Source organism: Triticum dicoccoides, chromosome 2A (assembly GCF_002162155.2).
Source record: "Triticum dicoccoides isolate Atlit2015 ecotype Zavitan chromosome 2A, WEW_v2.0, whole genome shotgun sequence".
NCBI lineage: Eukaryota > Viridiplantae > Streptophyta > Magnoliopsida > Poales > Poaceae > Triticum > Triticum dicoccoides.
Genome location: NC_041382.1, coordinates 15,465,096 through 15,479,491, shown reverse-complemented (window position 1 = coordinate 15,479,491; position 14,396 = coordinate 15,465,096).

Sequence of the window (14,396 nt, the reverse complement as noted above, 5' to 3'; positions counted from 1 at the left end):
TGTGAGTTTTGGCTGAAGGAAGTCGGATTCCTTGGACATGTAGTGTTAGGTGAAGGGATTGCAGTGGACCCTACCAAGGTAGAGTCAGTCACGGAATGGAATGCACCCACCACAGTTGGCGAGATTCGTAGTTTTCTTGGGCTTGCAGGATATTACCGGAGATTTATTGAAAATTTCTCCAAGATAGCCAGGCCCATGACATCATTGTTGAAAAAGGACACCAAGTTCGTTTGGACTAAAGAGTGTGAAGCCAGCTTTCAAGAGTTGAAGAAGCGTTTGGTTACAGCCCCAGTGTTAGTCCTGCCTGACGTACACAAGGACTTTCAGGTGTATTGTGATGCTTCACGTCAGGGACTTGGGGGTGTTCTTATGCAAGAGGGGAAGGTTGTAGCTTATGCTTCACGACAGCTTCGACCTCATGAGTTGAACTATGCCACGCATGATTTGGAGTTGGCAGCTGTAGTGCATGCACTCAAGACATGGAGACACTATCTTATTGGGAATCGTTGTGATGTTTACACGGATCACAAGAGTTTGAAGTATATCTTCATGCAGAAAGAGTTGAATATCAGGCAAAGGAGATGGTTGGAACTTATAAAGGATTATGACATGAGTCTGCATTATCATCCAGGAAAAGCCAACGTTGTGGCAGATGCCTTGAGCCGTAAGAGTTATGTTAATACCCTTACAGTAGGAGGTTTACCTCAGGAGTTATGTGATGAGCTTAGAGACCTTCAATTGGAAATAGTTCCAAGAGGTTATGTTGCCGCACTCGAGGTGCATTCCACCTTGTTGGTAAGAATCAGAGAAGCCCAGAAGTTGGACCAAGGTATTGCTGAGATCAAAGAAATGATGAGCAATTCCGTGAGGATGAACATGGAACCATATGGTTTGAGCAACGGATTTGTGTACCCAATGACACGGAGATCAGGAAGTTGATTCTTCAGGAGGCTCACGACTCACCATATTCGATACACCCAGGCAATACCAAGATGTATTTGGACTTGAAGGAAAGTTTTTGGTGGGCCGGTATGAAGCGAGAAATTGCCGAGTATGTGGAAATATGTGATGTATGTCAGAGAGTAAAGCCAGAACATCAGAAACCAGCAGGATTACTTCAGCTATTGCCGATACCTGATTGGAAATGGGATAAACTTGGTATGGAGTTTATCACGGGGTTACCTAGGACCCGTGGTTATGATTCCATTTGGGTGATAGTGGATCGTTTGACCAAGGTTGCTCACTTCATTCCAGTAAAGACCACCTATACAAGTGCTAAGCTGGCAAAGATATATATGACCAGGATTGTATGTCTGCATGGAGTTCCAAGGAGCATCGTATTGGATAGAGGAACACAGTTTACCTCAAAGTTTTGGAAACAGTTACACGAAACTTTGGGTACCAGGCTAGAGTTCAGTACAGCTTTCCACCCACAGACTGATGGGCACACGGAGAGAGTCAATCATATTCTAGAGGACATGTTGAGAGCGTGTGCGCTAGACTATGGGTCTAGTTGGGATGATAACTTACCCTACGCAGAGTTCTCATACAACAACAGCTACCAAGCCAGTTTGCAGATGGCCCCTTTCGAGGCATTGTATGGAAGGAAATGCAGGACACCTTTGATGTGGGATGGAGTTGGAGATCGCAAGTTGTTTGGACCTGACTTGATCAGGGATTCCGAGGAGAAGGTCAAATTGATTCATGACAGACTTAAGATAGCCCAGTCAAGGCAGAAAAGTTATGCCGATGCTAAACGCAAGGAAGTGATCTATGAAGTGGGAGATAGGGCATATCTTCGAGTGTCTCCACTTCGAGGTATTAAAAGATTTGGAGTCAAAGGGAAGTTAGCACCACGATTTGTGGGACCATACAAAGTTCTGGAACGCAGAGGAGAGGTTGCATACCAGTTGGAATTACCAGAGGCTTTGTCGGGAGTTCATGATGTGTTTCATGTTTCCCAACTGAAGAAGTGTCATGTAGAGATGGCGGACATTCCTTTGAGAGATACAGTGCCACTCGAGGCAATTCAGTTGGAGAATGATTTGACTTACGAGGAGAAGCCTATTAAGATTCTTGAGACTGCAAAGAGAATCACTCGTACCAAGATCATCAAGTTCTGCAAAGTTCAGTGGAGTCACCATACCGAGCAGGAAGCCACTTGGGAACGAGAGGAAGATCTTAGGCAGGACCATCCACACCTTTTTGCTGGCCAACCCGAATCTCGAGGACGAGATTCATCTTAAGGGGGGTAGGTTTGTAACATCCCAATTTTTATTAATTTGGATGTTAATAGAATCATTCAATGCATATCGTATTTCTTTGCATTTTGGAGTTTTTGAAATATTCAAATGATAGTTTTCCACCTGAGAAAAACAAATGAGAGGGGATAAGATGACTTCCTCAAAATATAAAAAAGAGTGGGAAATTTTATTTTGAATATTACTTTAAGTTTTGGAGTTTTTTTGGTATTTATTTTTATTTGAAAAAATGCATTAATTGCATTAGGAAAATATTTTAAAATGTTCCGTGCTTTAGTTAATGTTCATTAGGCTCTAAATATTGCATAGTTATTTTAGAAATTATTGTGGTGTTTTTATTAATTCATTTGAATTATTTAGGGCCACTTTAGTGTTCGGTTTTTTTTTTAAAAACACGCAGCCTGGACCGAAACTGGGTTCGGCCCAGGAGCGCCCTAGCCGGCCCAGCTGGCCATTTGGCCCAAGGCCAGCGCCCAGCGCCCGACGCCTTCCGCACCGGTCGACCGCCCGCACCCCTCTCGCTCGCTACCGCCGCGACCACTGACTGGTGGGCCCCGCTCCACCTCATCTCCCCCAACCTCCTGCTTTCCCCGCTCGGATTAGCTCGCCGCCGCGCTCCCGCAACCTCCGGGCGAGGCCCTCGCGGATAACACATATCCACGGCCCCCGAGCCCTCTGCCCTCGCCTATATAAAGGCCAGGACCCCCTCTTCCATCCTCGCTATCTCGCTTCTTCCCACGCCGCCTCTACTGCTCGCCGTCGCCGTTCGCATCTCGCCGGAGCCGCGCCACTCCGTCGTCCATTTCGTCGTCTGTGGCACCCCTAGCTCTCCTTCCTTCTTCAATTGGATCCCCACGACAACGCGCATTGTTTTGACACATGTTTTTGCCCCTAGATACCATCGGAGCCGCCGCACCGTCGACGCCGGAGTCGCCGGAGCTCCGAAGGCCGCCGTCTTCGCCCCACCCCGTCCGGACGTCGCCGATGCATGCCGACACCACCTTCGCGACGCTCAAGCCACACTACACCTCCCCGTCTTCTTCCTCGACGCCGAGGACCGCCGTAGCCACCGCCCCCCGTCACCGACGCCGCGCCGCCGTCTTCGTCGTCGCCGGCCACCACCACCACCCACTATAAGCCGCCGCCCCACTCCCGCCCGTTAGATCGATCCCCGACGGCCAGATTAGATTAGGTTCGTTTTTTTATTTTGCAAAGAGGTACGCGGTTAACCGCGGTTCCCTTAGACCGTGCGGTTTATTTAAACCGAGCGTCGGTTTTCTTTAATTAGCCACCGCCGTTGTTTTTTTTCTTATTTAGCGGCCGTTCGCCGTATAGCCTCCGCAGCGAACGCTGCTCGGCCAACCAGGAGCCGCCACGTGGCCAGAGACCTGTTTGCAGTAGTTTTTCTTCACCATTTAGTCCCTATAAATAGCAGATTAGTCCCTAATCTTAGATTAACCATAACTTTTTAACCGTAGATCCAAACTCGATGAAACCAGCGGCAAATTCTTCGTATTGTTTAGATCTATCCAGTAGCATAGTTTTTGCAAAGTTTTGTTAGATTCATATTTGAATTTATTCAGATTCGAATTCAAACTTCAAATAGCCATATCTCCCAAACCGTAGCTCCGATTAAGTTGATTCCTTTTGCATGATGTCACTGTAGCAAAGCCCTATCACCTGAACCTTTGTCACAATAATTTTCACACACTAGATTCTGCCCTTTAATATTTTTACTAGTATGCATAGTATGCACTATACTTGACATCACTCCTTGAACCATAGGACTATGTTGTTTTGCACTTAGAGTAGTTCTATAGTAGCTTAGTGTGTTGTATGTTCATTTGGTTTTTCCGAGACTTTTTGGCTATGCATGTTCTTTTAGTCTCTGGATTGTTGCTTATGTTTGTTTATCTTCCTTGCGATAGATTGCCCGGAGTGCGAAGCAGAATATTATCAGTCTTTAGAATTCAACCAGCAGTACCAAGGCAAGTTGCATCTTGATCATGTTTCATTACCTATGTTTTTATTATGCACTTAGTTCTTTGCGGTAGGACTGCATGGTAGGAAACTGGTGCCACATGACTTTGCTTTTCACCCAGTAGTTCATTGAGGTAGGTCTGAAACATATAACTTTGTCACTATCATTTTACTTTATGTTGCTATGCTAAGTAGACGTGGATTGGGGAGTGATCATTGTGAGAGATGAGTGACAATGTAGTAAATAAGACCTAAGTTAAATAATGAACTACCTGGGCGGAAACTTGTGGGAATGGTGGCGAAGTATAGTGGGGCACGCATGGGAAATCCATGGTGGTGCACCACTAGTGGACCGTCCACTCAGGCTCAAAGAGATCAATCATATTCTCATGTCTAGAAGCTTACATGTGCAGCCACATGCCAATATGGGCTCTGGCTTAGTGGAGTATTTAGTGTGCCCCCTTCCGGGATGGGCTAGTAGATGTAGAATGATGTAGGTGTATCGGCCTATCCGTGGGTTAAGGGGGAACATTTTTGAAAGGCTATGTCTCGATCTTCCGATCATGGAGGTGGTCGAGTCTTGTGGGGAAAAGTGCACAACCTCTGCAAAGTTTTCAACCTAATCGATTAGCCATGTCCCCGGTTACGGACAACTTGAGCATCTAGTAGTGGAAATGTCGGGAGATCTCCTCACCTTTAATTAAACAATTGGGTTTTAAATGAAACTTGGGGACGGATGGAGTTGGATTTGCCAACTCATCCTATGCAAATGTGTAGTAGTATAATAACAATCTTTTCTAATAGGGAAAAACTAGCTTTATGCAAAAAACTAAACTTAGAGCTTTCCACCAGCCAAACTGCATGTAAAAGTAGGTTCATTACACTATGATGTGACTTGCCAATACATTCAATGTACCGACCCATTTGGCTGCAACTTATCACGTTGCAGATATATCCGACGAGGATTAAGGTGCGATAGGTCGATGTTCTACACTCAACCTTGCTCGTGGAGTTGGACTCATTTACTTCTTTGCTTCCGCAGTATTTGCTTATTGGCTTTATGCCCTATTTTGTAATACATGTATTGCTCCTGGACTATCGATGTAATAAAGGGATGTGTGTTATTTCTGTTATTTCATCGAGTACTGTGTGTGCTAGCAAGTCGATCCAGGGACTAGCACGGTAAGCACAGATACTTCGACTCTTACCGAGTCGGGTCGCTACATCTCACGAGTTCTTGTTGAGTTTTGTGTGGATGAAGTTTTAAAGATTTAGGGAAACCATGATATACAAGGAATTAAGGAGACACAAAAGCTCAATCTTGGGGATGCCCAAGGCACCCCAATATAATATTTCAAGAATTCTCAAGCATTTAAGCTTGGGGATGCCCCGGTAGGCACCCCACTTTTCTTTTTCAACAATTATCGGTTAGTATCGGTTGAGCCTAAGTTTTTGCTCCTTCACATGATGTGTGCTATTCTTGGAATGTCATTTTGTTTTGCTTCCTGTTTTAATAAAATACTTAGATCTGAAACTTCTAAACAATAGAGAGTCCTCAAATAGCTACCCATTTACATAACTACTCGCTTGATCTTCACTTATATCTTTTTGGAGTAGCTTGTCATTTACTCTTGTGCTTCACATATATCCTATGAGTAAATTGTTGAATGAATTGAATGTCATGAAGTTGAAATTATATCATGCCTAGTGGTAGTTTCACATTGGGTTTAGAATGTGAAATCTTTTGAAGCTTGACAATCACAATATTGGTCATACAAGCAATTCATGAATAATTAGTATAAGCAAGAGAACTTTCACACGCAAATACACTATCTTGGAAATCTTTTGTGATTGTGAGCTCCCATCAAAATATTATATGCCAAAAATTTTGACGTTGGACAAGGAAGACAACGTAATGGTTTATGTTTGTTCATATTCACAGAGAAATTATATTGTCATAGATCCTTCAACATGTGGTGCTTGCCCCCCATCTTTGCTAACCAAAAATTTCGCACCAAGTAGAGATACTACTTGTGCATCCAAAAACCCTTAAACCCAAATCTTATTTTCAAGAGTCCACAATACCTACCTAGGGATTGAGCAAGATCCCTCAAGTAAGTTGTCATAGGTGCTATAAGGCAATGAAAATTTCTTCTAAAAGTGTTAGATCATTTAGTGTAAGAGAAAATTGAGCGTTGTACGAACTTGTGATAGAAAAGAATAAAAGAGACAGGCTGCATAATAAATGTTGCTATCATAAGGGGCGATATAATGTTACATTCTTTTGCACTAAGGGGTTGAGCATACAAACAAATGAGCGCATGGCAACCTCTGCTTCCCTCTGCGAAGGGCCTATCTTTTACTTTTATGCAAGAGACAAAGTTTTTCTCTATATTTTGTTTTATTTTCCTCCTTTGGCAAGCATCATGTGGTGAGGAAAGATCTAGGCACATATGTCGAGTTGAATATGGGTGGCATGAGTTATTATTGTTGATATCACCCTTGAGCTGAATACGTTGGGAGGCAAAATTATAAGCCCCTATCTTTCTATGTGTCTGGTTGAAACGTTTTGCTCATGTGTATGCGGTGAGGGTTAGCAATCATAGAAGACTATATGATGGTTGAGTATGTGGAGCTCTAACTTAAACTCTGTTGAATAAGGTTAATTACAATTGCTTGGTGACTGAGAACACAGGTTGTTGAGTTTCAAGAGAATTCATTGTTTCAACCTTAACATGCAGATTGGTTGCTACTTTAACATGAGAAGTTTTATAAGAAAGAATTGATGTTATGATGCTAGGAAAAGTGATTGAAATTGCCATTGATCAAACTTGTGCACTTTGCTAGCATTCACACTTCACTTTATGAAATTATTTTTTTATCATTTACCTACTCGAGGACGAGTAGGAATTAAGCTTGGGGATGCTGATACGTCTCTGACGTATCTATAATTTATGAAGTATTCACGCTGTTTTATTATCATTCTTGGATGTTTTACAATCATTTTATAGCAACTTTATATCATTTTTTGGGACTAACCTATTGACCCAGTGCCCAGTGCCAGTTGTAGTTTTTTGCTTGTTTTTTACATCGCAGGAAATCAATATCAAACGGAGTCCAAGCACAGGGAAACTTTTTGTGGATTTTTTATGGACCAGAAGACATCCAGTGGGCCCGAGAAGCACCTGGGGGGGGGGTGCACCGAGCGGGGCACAACCCACCAGGTGCTTCTCGGGCCCAATGGATGTCTTCTGGTCCATAAAACATCCACAAAAAGTTTCCCTGTGTTTGGACTCCGTTTGATATTGATTTCCTACGATGTAAAAAACAAGCAAAAAACCAGGGGGGCCCAGGCGCGCCCGGGTGGGTTGTGCCCATCTCGGTGGCCTCCTGCACCCCCTCTTTGCCCTATAAATCACCAAATATTCCAAAAACCCTCGAGGTAACCCTAGATGAGAAGTTCCGCCGCCGCAAGCCTCTGTAGCCACCGAAAACCAATCTTGACCCCATTCCGGCACCCTGTCGGAGGGGGAAATCATTACCGGTGGCCATCTTCATCATCTCGACGGCTACCACGATGAGGAGGGAGTAGTCCACCCTCGGGGCTGAGGGTTTGTACTAGTAGCTATGTGTTTAATCTCTCTCTCTCTCTCTCTCTCTCTCTCTCTCTGTCGTGTTCTTGAGATGTAACGATCTTGATGTATCGCGGGCTTTGTTAATATAGTCAGATCATATGGTGTTTCCCCCTCTCTATCTTGTTGTGATGGATTGAGTTTTCCCTTTGAGATTTCGCTTTATCGGATTGAATACTTTTATGGAATTGAGAGCACTTGATATATGTCTTGCAAATGAATACTCGTGGTGACAATGGGGTATCATATTGATTCACTTGATATGTGTTTTGGCACTCAAACTCGCGGATTCCCGTGGTGACATTGGGGTAATCTATGCATAGGGGTTGATGCATGTTCTCGTCTTTTGTTTCTCTGGTAGAAATATTGGGGCACTCTTTGAGGTTCTTTGTGTTGGATTGAGTATTATGAATCTGAATTATTTGGTGTTATTTAAGTACAGACTCTTGGATAGATCGATCGGAAAGAATAGCTTCGAGGTGGTTTCGTACCCTACGAACAATTTCTTCGTATGTTCTCCGCTAGATAGGAACTTTGGAGTGATTCTTTGTTGCACGTTGAGGGATGGTTATATGATCCAATTATATTAGCATTGTTGAGAGATTGCACTAGCGAAAGTACGGACCCTAGGCCTCACTTTCAAGCATTGCAATATCGTTTGTGCTCCATTTTATCAATTGTTACCTTGCTGTTTTTTATTGTTCCTACTACAAAAACCAATATCTACTATCCATATTACACTTGTATGACCATCTCTTCGCTGAACTAGTGCACCTATACAAATTACATTGTATTTGGTGTGTTGGGGACACAAGAGAGTCTTTGTTATTTGGTTGCAGGGTAGATTGAGAGAGACCATCTTCATCCTACACCTCCCACGGATTGATAAACCTTAGGTCATCCACTTGAGGGAAAATTGCTACTGTCCTACAAAACTCTGCGCTTGGAGGTCCAACACGAGTCTACAAGAATAAAGTTGCGTAGTAGACATCAATCATATATACTATATGACTCATGTTCGAACTTTCTGTCTCCAGTGTTCCGAGACCATGTCTGTATATGCTAGGCTCGTCAAGTTTAACCCAAGTATTCTGCGTGTGTAAATCTGGCTTACACCCATTGTATGTGAACATAGAGTCTATCACACCCGATCATCATGAGGTCCTTCGAGACAACGAAATTTAGCAATGGTGCATACTTGGGGAGAACACTTTTATCTTGAAATTTAGTGAAGAGATCATCTTATAATGCTACCGTCGTTCTAAGAAAAATAATTAATATCCATAAAGGATAAACATCACATGCAATCAAAATATGTGACATGATATGGCCATCATCATCTTGTGCTTTTGATCTCCATCTCCAAAGCATCGTCATGATCTCCATCGTCACCAGCTCGACATCTTGATCTCCATCATTGCGTCGGGATTGTCTCGCCAACTATTGCTTCTACAACTATTGCTAATGCATAGCGATAAGTAAAGCAATTACATGGCGCTTGCATTTCATACAATAATCAAGAGACAACCCTAAGGCTCTTGCCGGTTGTCGATATTAAAAAACCTGATCATCTCATACAACAGCGTATATCACATCACGTCTTGACCATATCATATCACAACATGCCCTGCAAAAACAAGTTAGATGTCCTCTACTTTGTTGTTGCAAGTTTTACGTGGCTGCTATGAGCTTTTAGCAAGAACCGTTCTTACCTACGAAAAACCACAACAGTGATTATCAAGTTTGCTGTTTTAGCCTTCTTCAAGGACCAGTCATCGTCAAATTCGATTCACCTGGAGAAACAGACACCCGCCGGCCACCTTTATGCGAAACAAATTGCATCGTTCTTGATTAGTTCATCATTTTTGCAATTATGAATAAACATATTTGCAATGACAATTAGAGATTATAGTTGCTTATGCCATGCTTAATTAGCTAGGAGCATATAATGGTTTACCTTGCGTGCCAACATGCTATTAAAATGGTTGTGATGTGGTATGATAGGGTGCTATCCTCTTTTGAACGATTCGAGTGGCTTGACTTGGCACATGTTCATACATGTAGTTGAAACAAAATCAACATAGCCTCTACGATATTTATGTTCATGGTGCATTATATCCTACTCATGCTTGCATTCGGTGTTGATTAATTTTAATGCATGTTCATGACTGTTGTCGCTCTCTAGCTGGTCGCTTCCCAGGCTTTTTCTAGCCTTCACCTGTACTAAGCGGGAATACTGCTTGTGCATCCAATTCCATAAACCCCAAAGTTATTCCACATGAGTACAACATACCTACCTATATACGGTACCTACCTGCCGTTCCAAGTAAATTGGTATGTGCCAAACTCCAAACCTTCAAATAAACATTCTGTTTTGTATGCTCGAATAGCTCATGTATCAACTAGGGCTGTCCGTATCTTCCATGTTAGGCGGGTTATTCTCAAGAGGAGTGGACTCCGCTCCTCACTCACGAGAAAATGGCTGGTCACCGGGATGCCCAGTCCCATGCTTTATGCAAATCAAATCAAAATAATTGCAAACAAAACTCCCCCGGGACTGTTGTTAGTTGGAGGCACTCGTTGTTTCGAGCAAGCCTTGGATTGATGCTTGTTGGTGGAGGGGGAGTATAAAATTTACCATTCTGTTTGGGAACCGCCTATAATGTGTGTAGCATGGAAGATATCACCATCTCTTGGTTGTTATGTTGACAATGAAAGTATACAGCTCGAAAGATTATTCATCTCTATGTCAAAATTGAGCTCTGGCACCTCTACAAATCCCTGCTTCCCTCTGCGAAGGGCCCATCTATTTACTTTTATGTTGAGTCATCACCCTCTTATTAAAAAGCACCAGCTGGAGAGCACTACTGTCGTTTGCATCCATTACTATTAATTTATATTGGGTATGACTATGGTTGGATCTCTTTTACCATGAATTACAATGACTAGTCAGTCCTTGATCCTTAAAGGTGCTCTGCATTTATGTTTTGCGGTCTCAGAAAGGGCTAGCGAGATACCATCTTGTTATATCATATTATGATTGTTTTGAGAAAGTGTTGTCATCCGAGATTTATTATTATTGCTCGCTAGTTGATTATGCCATTGATATGAGTAAACATGAGACCTAAGAGTTATTGTGAATATGGTTAGTTCATAATCTTTGCTGAAAACTTAAATGTTGGCTTTACATATGTAACGCCCTCGATGCGGCTATATCTCCTACGTGTCGAAGCACGACTTAGAGGCATAACCGCATAGAAAGCAATGTCGCAAGTAAGGTAATCTTCGCAACAACCCATGTAAATATATAAAAGGGGAAAGGATACATAGTTGGCTTACACTCGCCACGTCACACAAATACATGAATAACATTACAATCATCCAATACACTCATGGTCCGACTACGGTACCAAAATAAAAGATCAACCCCCACATGCGACACGGTCCCCGATCGCCCCAACTGGGCACCACTACTGATCATCTGACACATAGTAACAACGAGAGTCTTCATCGAACTCCCACTTGAGCTCAAGCGCATCATCTGGAACGGTATCATCAGTCCCTGCATCTGGTTTTGGAAGTAAACTATGAGTCATGAGGACTCAGCAATCTCGCACCCTTGCGATCAAGACTATTTAAGCTTATGGGTAAGGCAAGGTAATATGTGGAGCTACAGCAAGCGACTAGCATATATGGTGGCTATCCTATTCGCAAAAGAGAGCGAGAAGAGAAGGCAAAGCACGAACGAAGAACTATGATCAAGAAGTGATCCTAGAACAACCTACGTCAAGCATTACTCCAACACCGTGTTCACTTCCCGGACTCCGCCGAGAAGAGACCATCACGGTTACACACGTGGTTGATTCATTTTAATTAAGTTAAGTTTCATGTTATCTACAACCGGACATTAACAAATTCCCATCTGCCCATAACCGCGGGCACGGCTTTCAAAAGTTCAAATCCCTGCAGGGGTGTCCCAACTTAGCCCATCACAAGCTCTCACGGTCAACGAAGGATATTCCTTCTCCCGAGACATTCCGATCAGACTTGACATCCCGGTTTACAAGACATCCTCGACAATGGTAAAACAAGTCCAGCAACACCGCCCGAATGTGCCGACAAATCCCGATAGGAGCTGCACATATCTCGTTCTCAGGGCACACTCAGATGAGACGTCCTACGAGTAAAACCAACCCTCAAGTTGCCCCGAGGTGGCCCCGCAGTCTACTCGGTCGGACCAACACTCAGAGGAGCACTGGCCCAGGGGGTTTAAATAAAGATGACCCTTGGGCTCCGGAAACCCAAGGGAAAAAGAGGCTAGGTGGAAAATGGTAAAACCAAGGTTGGGCATTGCTGGAGGAGTTTTATTCAAGGCGAACTGTCAAGGGGTTCCCATTATAACCCAACCGCGTAAGGAACGCAAAATCCGGGAACATAACACCGATATGACGGAAACTAGGGCGGCAAGAGTGGAACAAAACACTAGGCATAAGGCCGAGCCTTCCACCCTTTACCAAGTATATAGATGCATTAAGATAACAAGATAATATAGTGATATCCCAACAATAAACAAATGTTCCAACAAGGAACGATCTCCAATCTTCACCTGCAACTAGCAACGCTATAAGAGGGGCTGAGCAAAGCGGTAACATAGCCAATCAACGGTTTGCTAGGACATGGTGGGTTAGAGGTTTGACATGGCAATTTGGAAGGCATGATAAGCAAGTGGTAGGCATCATAGCATAGGCATAGCAAAAGAGCGAGCATGTAGCAAGCAAAGATAGAAGTGATTTCGAGGGTATGATCATCTTGCCTGCAAAGTTGTCAGAGTTGACTTGATCCTCGTAAGCAAACTCAACGGGCTCCTCGTTCGCAAACTCGTCTCCCGGCTCTACCCAAACAAGACAAACAAGCAAAAGGAACACAATCAACCACGTGCAATGCTCAAACAACATGATGCGAACAAGGTATGCTATGCGGGATGCGATATGTGATACATATGCAAGATTTGACAAGGAATGATTGAACCTGGCCTCAACTTGGAAACCCAAGAGTGCCACTGGAAAGTTGAGGTTATTTCGGTTGAAATCGATATAAAGATCACCCGAATCGGATGCATGGTTTGGAAATGACAAACAAAACAAATATGGCATCGGTCTGCGATAATCAGCAAGTAGTCATCTAAATGCATCAAGATAATTATGCTACAGCACTCAAACATGACAACAAAATACATGGCAGGGATCCACTCATGATGATTGACAAAAGATGAACACTGAGCTATGGCCAATTCATCCATTAACAGGTTCAAACAAGCATGGCAAAAGTGCAAATGATAACATGTTTCAGACTTAGTGAAATTAACACAAGTCTGGAATTTAACATCAGGTAGCACACTTTAGAGCATAAAAACTACATGCTACAGGAACTTAACATGGCAAAGAAAGGCATGGCATGAAGCTACTCAAAGCACTTAACAAAAGCCCTTAGTGACCTTGAGCCAAAAGGGATCAGAAAATACAATTGCAAGCATGTGAACATGGCAAAAACATAATCAGATTACAGACTTGGTGAAAAACTGGAGCATGCAAAACAGTTAACGAGTAGGCATGTTCATGAGCTCGATGCACTCACTAAAGAGCATGGCATGACAAACTAAGCATACACCCATCAACAATACATGTCCTAGAAGCTAGACATGGCAATAACAACAACATAGCATGCACGGATCAAGAGCAACATCCTCGGCAAAATCGCTAACAAGTCAACAATCTGCCAGGATTCACGAATTAGCAAAAGTAGAGCTTGATTGACTCAAGCTAGGTGCTCCATAAATACAAAAAAGACACGGATGGATAGAGCACCACAATGTTAACAAATCATGCTTACTGATCATCCTCAAAAGAGGCACGGATCACTAGGAAATAACATGAACATATGGCATACCGACAAAAACAGAACAAGGACTTAGTGAAATTCTAAGTCCCTGAAATCAGCATTACCGATTACGCTACTTTGCAAGCTTGTGCTAGTCAACACACATATCACAAAAATACATGGTAAGCACCCCTGTAAAGATGGCATGGCATATAACAAAACTCATGTAGAGCTCAGGAGCATATTATGCACACATTAATCATGGCAAAAATTACACATATCTATTTGATGAAACATATCTGGCAATTTTATCACTTAGCCCTCTTCCAACAGCATTTCGGGCATCAAGATGGGCTCAAATGAAAATGATGCAATGAGATGAAATGATGTACTCGTTAAGACAAACATTTTGCTATGCTACACATGCAAATCGGAGCTACAGATGCAGAGATACGACATGCCAAAGTTTGCAAAATAATTAGGGTTTCGGGGGTGAAAAGGTCAACCGAGATCTAGATCTAGATCCAGTCGGCGCGGATCTCGAGGTTCGCCGGAGTTACTGTTCACCGAAGGTCGCCGGAGATGGTGTTGGTGGCCGGAGCTCGTTGCAGTCGGAGGAGGACGCCAGAGAGGAGTGGAGGCGGCG